General features: G+C 43.4%; 1 non-coding gene across 1 annotated transcript; it reads left to right on the forward strand.

The window, feature by feature from the left end:
- Window positions 1-7,000: 7,000 nt before the first annotated feature.
- trnai-aau lies at window positions 7,001-7,074 on the forward strand. Its single transcript has one exon. It is a non-coding gene; the product is annotated as a tRNA-Ile (tRNA).
- The last annotated feature ends 258 nt before the right edge of the window (window positions 7,075-7,332 follow it).

Genomic DNA, 7,332 nt, shown 5'->3' on the forward strand with positions numbered 1-7,332 from the left:
CTTCAGATGCCTGAGGAACAGGGTGTTTGAAATCCAAGCTCATGGTCTACAAAGCAGTCGTGGTCCAACACTCCTGCATGCAACGGAAACTTGGACCAGATACAGTAGACACCTTAAATCCTTGGAGAGTTATCATCTGCACTGCCTTTGTAAAATTGTGCAAATCCACTGGCAGGATAGGTGTACCAACATGATCTCCTTTCCCAGGCCAATATCTCCTGAATTGAAGCACTGAACAGCCACGAACAACTGCAATGGGTAGGCCACATTGTTCACCACATGCCTGACACAGGACTCGAAACAAGCGCTCTACTCTGAACTCCGCAATAGCAAGCAGTCAATTGGAGAGCAGAGGAAATGCTAGAAGGACACCAGAAAGCCTCCCTAAACAAATGCAACTTTCCCACTGACACATGGGAATTTCTTGCCTTAACACATAAACTCAACAAGAAGCATCCGCGAAGGCGCCAACCAATTTGAGCATCACCTTGTGGATCACATGGAGGTCAGGCATGAGAAGTGGAAAAAGCACACAGAATCCAGAGCTTCCCACCCACCCATTCAACAAACACCATTCTGCTCCACCTGTGGCAGAGTCTGCGGCTCCTGGATCAGGCTATTCAGCTACTACAACAGAACCTATTACATCCAGAGTGAAATCAAGTCATCCTCAACCCTGAGAGACTGCCAAAGAGAAAGACGAAGAACTTCTGAGGAAATACAAAGACTAAATTCAAGCAAATTGAAACAAGTGAAATTTTGGGGATTATATTTTTAAACCAATGTGCATGAGTCTCTAGCCAAATCAGACAGAATGGTCTCTGAGGAGACCAATAATATTAAAAAAAATACATTTGAAATGTTCAATTAATAGCTGAAAAGAATGGCAGAACAACATTTAACATTTTATGATTTAGGAATCAGAGGGCAGCCGAGAGTCATCACAGCAGAATTCTGGGAGACATCGCCACAGGTCCTTCATGACTGTACAGGGGACGTCTGCAGGGCACCCTCCATGAGATGGTGAAGATGGGCAGCGAATCAAAGGGCAGCTGAGAGTCATCACGTTGGAATTCTGGGAGACATCGCCACAGTCATCATGACTGTACAGCAGGTCAGAAACAACATGGTGTCAAGATGTGGTTAAATCTGAAAAACTACATTTGTGTTTCCCACTCTCCCGCCTTCTCTGACTGAATAAAAAAGACTCTGTGATGCGGATGACCAGTAAGGTAAAGGTTGACAAGGGAGCAGCCATTAATAGAGTGGGCCAGTGATAGATTGAAAGTGCTGAGGCCTTTGCTTGAGAGGTTTCGATGTGAGGAGGCTGAGTAGGGGTACAGATAAGAGCAGGTAAGGGCTCTTTAACTCTACTTTCTTTCTGTCTATACTGAAGGCAGTGGGGATGGCAGTTAGGGCAGTGCCATGCTCCTCTTGCACGATATGGGAGATCAGGGAGACTTCCTGTGTCCCTGGTGGCTACACCTGTGAGAAGTGCACCCGGCCACAGCTCTTGACAGACCACGTTAGGGAACTGGAGCTGGAGCTGGATGTACTCAGGATCATCCAGGGTGCAGAGAACATCATTGATGAGAGCTGTAGTGAAGTGGTTACTCCTAAGGAGCAGACTGCAGGTAGCTGGGTGACCACCAGAACAGGTAAAGGGCGAAGGCAGATAGTGCAGGGTTCCCCTGTGGCCATTCCCCTTAATAACAGGTATACCACTTTGGATAGTGTTGAGGGGGAATGACCTTTCAGGGTCTAGCAGCAGCAGTCAGGTCAGTGGCACTGTGACCAGCTCTGAGGCTCGGAGGGAAAGGGTGCAGTTGGACAGAGCGATACTGATCGGAGACTCAATTGTGAGATGGACGGACAGGAGATTCTGTGGCTGCAGAAGAGACACCAGGATGGTGCGTTATCTCACGGGTGCCAGGGTCAAGGATGTCTCTGAGTGGTTGAAGGGGGATGGTGAACAGCCAGAGGTCATTGTACACATCGGTACAAATGATATAGGTAGACAAAGGGATGGGGTCCTGCAAAATGAGTATAGGGAGTTAGGTAAGAAGTTAAAAGGTAGGCCCTCAAAGGTAGTGATCTCCGGATTATGCCCAGTGCCATGTGCCAGTGAGGACAGACATAGAAAGTTAGGCCAAACGAATGTGTAGCTGGGGAACTAGTGTAGCGGGGGGTAGGGCTTTCAGTTCTTGGATCATTGGGATCTCTTCTGGGATAGAGGTGACCTGTACGAGAGGGACGGGTTTCACTTGAACTGGAGAGGGTCCAATATCCTTGCGGGGAGATTTGCTAGTGTTACCCGGGAGGTTTAAACTAGTTTGGCAGTGTTTGCAACTCTGAATAAGAGACAGGCCATCGAGAAGTTAGGGGAAATTACATTAGCTATCGAGAGCAAGTTTACTATTCAGGATAGTCAAGGGCACAGTAAAGGGATGGAAAAGACTTCTGGTTTAAAATGCATTTATTTCAACCCACAAGGCCTGAATGGTAAAGCAGATGAGCTCAGAGTATGAATTGGCTCTGGGGACTGGGATATTATGGCCATAACAGAAACATGGCTGAGAGAAGGGCAGGACTGGCAGCTCAATGTTCCAGGATACAGAAGCTACAGACGTGACAGAAGTACAAGTAAACGAGGAAGGAGAGTTGCACTTTTAATAAGGGAGGACATAATAACAGAGGATGTTCTTTAAGGGGTCATCAAGTGAGGCCATGTGGTTAGAACTTAGAAACAAGAAGGGGATGTTAGGACTGTATTATTGACCCCCAAATAGCCAGCAGGTATTAGAGGATCAGTTGTGTAGAGAGATTGCAGATACCTTTAGGAATAATAGAATAGTATTGGTTGAAGATTTTAATTACCCCTGTATTGACTGGGCCACACAGAGTGTAAAAGGCCTGGACAGGGTGGAATTTATCAAATGTGTCCAAGAAAGTTTTCTAAATCAATACGTAGAGGGACCTACTTGGGAGGGTGTAACACTGGACCTCATATTAGGAAACGAGGTCGGGCAAATGACTGAAGTGTCAGTCGGAGAGCATTTTGCGTCCAGTGACCATAACTCTCTCAGTTTTAACGTAGTTATGGAAAAAGATAGGACAGGGCCACAGGTTAAGGTACTAAATTGGAGCAGGACCAATTTTGGGGCCATTAGGCAGGATCTAGCAGAGGTCAATTGGGTGAGTCTGTTTGAAGGAAAAGGAACAACTGGCAAATCGGAGGCTTTTAAAAGTGTGATATCAAGAGTCCAGGACAGTATGTCCCTGTTCGGGTGAAGGGAAAAGCTGGCAGGTTTAGGGATCCCTGGCTGACGAGGGATATTAAGTCTCTGGTCAGGAAAAAGATGAAGACATACATTGGGTTTAAGCTATCTGGTTCAAGTGAATCCCTAGATGGCTATTAAAAGTGTAGGAGCACACTTAAGAGGGAAATCAGAACAGCAAAAAGAGGGTATGAGATGGATCTGGCAGATAAGGTTAAAGATAATCCCGAGAGGTTTTGTAGTTATATTAAGAGTAAAAGGGTGGCTAGGGAGACAATAGGTCCGCTTAAAGATCAGCATGGCTGTCTGTGTGTGGAGCCACAGGAGACGGGGCAGATATTTAATGAATATTTCTCCTCAGTATTTACTGAGGAGAGAATCATGGATGCTAAGGAAATGAGGGAAACAAGTGGGGATGTTTTGGACCACATGCCTATTACCAGAGACATGGTGTTTGCAGCATTAAGGTGCATAAATCCCCTAGGCCTGTTCAAGTCTGTCCTCAGATGTTATGGGAGGCTAGGGAAGAAATTGCAGAGGCCCTTGCAGAGATTTTTGCTTCATCTTTAGCCATTGGTGAAGTTCCAGAAGACTGGAAGGTGGCAAATGTTGTTCCATTGTTTAAGAAAGTGAGCAAAGACAAGCCAGGGAACTACAGGCTAGTGAGCCTGACATCAGTGGTAGGCAAGTTATTGCAGAGGCTACTGAGGGACAGGATCAACCAACATTTGGATAGTCAAGGTCTGATAAGGGATAGTCAGCATGGATTTGTGCGCGGCAAGTCTTGTCTGACAAATCTTTTCAAGTTTTTTGAAGAGGTAACCAAGAGGATAGATGAGGGTAGGGAAGTGGATGTTATCTAGTTGGACTTTAGTAAGGCCTTTAACAAGATCCTGCATGGCAGGCTAGTCATGAAGGTTAGATTGCATGGGATCCAGGAAGAGCTAGCTAATTGGATTCAAAATTGGCTCGATAGTAGGAAGCAGAGGGAGATGGTTGAAGGTTGTTTGTCGGACTGGAGGCCTGTGACTAGTGGTGTGCCACAAGGTTCGGTGCAGGGACCTTTCTTATTTGTTATTTACATAAATGATCTGAATGTGAATATATAAGACATAATTAGTAAGTTTGCAGATGATACAAAATTAGGAGGTATCGTTCATAGCGAGGAAGGTTATCAAAAATTACAGAGGGATCTTGATCGGATAGGGAGGTTGGCTCAGGATTGGCAAATGCAACTTAATACTGATAATTGTGAGGTGTTGCAAAGTCCTGAGCAGTGTTGTGGAACAGAGGGACCTAGGAGTACAAATACATAGATCATTGAAAATAGCGTCACAGGTAGACAGGGTGGTGAAGAAGGCATTTAGCATGCTGGCCTTCATCGGTCAAGGCATTAAGTATAGGAGTTACGATGTTATGTTACAGTTGTATCAGTCGTTGGTGAGGCTGCACTTGGAGTATTGCGTACAGTTTTGATCAACCTGTTATAGGAAAGACATAGTTAAACTGGAAAGTGTGCAAAGAAGATTTATGAGGATGTTGCGAGGACTATTGGCCTGCGTTGTAGGTAGAGGTTGGATAGGTGGATAGGACTTTATTCCTTGGAATGTAGGAGAATGAGAGGTGACCTTCAGATGTATAAAATTATGAGGGGCATAGATAGGATGAATGCATATAGTCTTTTTCCCAGGAATGGGGAATTGAAAACTGGAGGGCATAGGTTTAAGGTGAGAGGAGATAGATTTAAGAAGGACCTGAGGGGCATAGAGTTGTGCGTATATGGAATGGGCTGCCAGAGAAATTTATTGAGGCAGGTACAATAGCAACATTTAAAAAACATTTGGATAGGTATATGGATGGGAAGGGTTTAGAGGGATATGGATCAAATGCGGACAACTGGAACTAGCTGAGTGGACACTGTGGTCAGCATGGACCAGTTTGGGCTGAAGGGCCTGTTTCCACGCTGTATGACTCTATGACTCTATTTTTGTTGCAACAAGTGAATGAAGAAAACTGAACATTGTTTTTGCAGACAATATATATTTTAAATTACAGAAAGGAACACTTCTGTTTAATACATATCACAAGTCATACATTCACGCTTCCAGTTTCAACAAATAGTAATTTTGAATGACTGTCTCATGGTTCCTCTCTCTTATCCTTGTCAGCCAATTAGTGACTGTACTAAGAGCTAGGCCAAAGGACACATCTTTAACATGTGTAGAGGTAACAGATGGATTTTAGAAAAAGTATTTTTGTGAAGCAATTTCAGATGTGATAATATAGTGTTATACAACACAATCAACAGCTCTGACTTGTTGGACATGAACTGACAATTAAAATTCTATGGCCAAATTTCTAGTCGTTCACCCTAATTATCTTCTTAGGTGGATCTAGGTTATACTTTGCCTTTTATGCTCCTCTAAAATGCCATGGAATTTTTATTTATGTTAAAGTCATATATAGAGATAATTAAAGTCATAACTCTGTTTGAAACTTCAGAATTGTCATATCAAATCTGCTGATTTTTAAGAGATTATCTCTCGGTTTATGTGACCTAGAAATATAGAAACACAGAAAATAGGAGCAGGAGTAGGTCATTTGGCCCTTTGAGCTTGCACCACCATTCAATATGATCATGGCTGATCATGTCATTTCAGTGTTCCGCTCCGGCTTTCTCTCCATACTCCTTGATCCCTTTCGCTGTAAGGGCCACATCCAGGTCCCTCTTGAATATATGTAATGAACTGGCCCCACAGGTTTATGTGGGAGAGAATTCCACAGGTTCATAACTGTCTGAGTGAAGAAGTTCTTCCTAATCTCAGTCCTGACTGGTTTGCCCCTTATTCTTAGAATGCGACCCCTAGATCTGAACTGTCCCAACATTGGGAATACTCTTCCTGTATCCGGGCTGCTCAGTCCCATCAGAATTTGATATGTTTCTCCAACAGTGCATTTGCCTGTTTAAGTTCACAGAAGGGCTTGCTGCAATTTTACTAAGTTGGTGTTGTAACTTTTGCTGAGGTTGTTAAAGTATAGTAAGTATATTGGAGGAAATTTCTAAAATCACTGCTCAGAATCAAGCTACTTTGCCAGAATTTTGAAAGGGGGGTGATGAGCACCTAACAGTATTAACTGTCCTTCAGCCTTCCTTAAATAATACCAGGTCCTCGCGTTGCACACTCCAGTGCTGACACTCCACAGGCTCACATACATGGTCCTTTAGCCGTTACCCTATCCAGGGTCTCTCCACTTCCGCAACTGCTCTCCAACAACAGAGAATGTCTGGGCCCCTGCCATCTACTGGGAGTTTAAAGTCAACACAGGCAAGTATGAAGTACAAATAAAAGTCAGAAAAAAATAAGTGGGTTCTAGGAACTGTATTGAAATCGCAAAGAATAAAAATAGTCAACCTGGTACACATCAGGTGTGACGAATTATAGAGTAATATTCAGTAGAATTCGCATCGTTACAAAAAAAATCTGTTCCTAACTGGAAAGTGCAGATCCTGGTAAACCATCTGTTGTAAGCAGCATAAAAATACACGCAATTACCAGCAGATGGCGTAAGTCTGTACATTTTGATTTAAAGAAAAACGGATTAATCTTTTATTTCGATGTTCCAATTGCTCTTTAATTGTTTAGTAATTTATAAATTGCCTGCACCTTTAAAAGAGTTAAACCACCTTTAAAAGTGATCAGATAAACCTATTAAACACAACTGGCCGGTTAGCTCAGTTGGTTAGAGCGTGGTGCTAATAACGCCAAGGTCGCGGGTTCGATCCCCGTACGGGCCACTTGCTATTTTTCTTGCCACAGCTTGTTTTGCGGAAAATATGAAAATAATGCACACGCATGTATTAAAATAATTACACAATTATATAAAGTGCAAGACGAATGAGTGACATGGAGCACACACATTTACATACAGAGTAAATTCAGAACTGAATGATATGAACAATCCCCGAAGAAAGATGTTGAAGAATTTTGGGGATGAAAAAGAACAGGGAACGAACGGATGGGCTTAGGAACTTTGATGTTGAAATTTCAGAAAT

This window comes from Rhincodon typus, chromosome 2 (assembly GCF_021869965.1).
Source record: "Rhincodon typus isolate 14 chromosome 2, sRhiTyp1.1, whole genome shotgun sequence".
Taxonomy (NCBI): Eukaryota; Metazoa; Chordata; class Chondrichthyes; order Orectolobiformes; family Rhincodontidae; genus Rhincodon; species Rhincodon typus.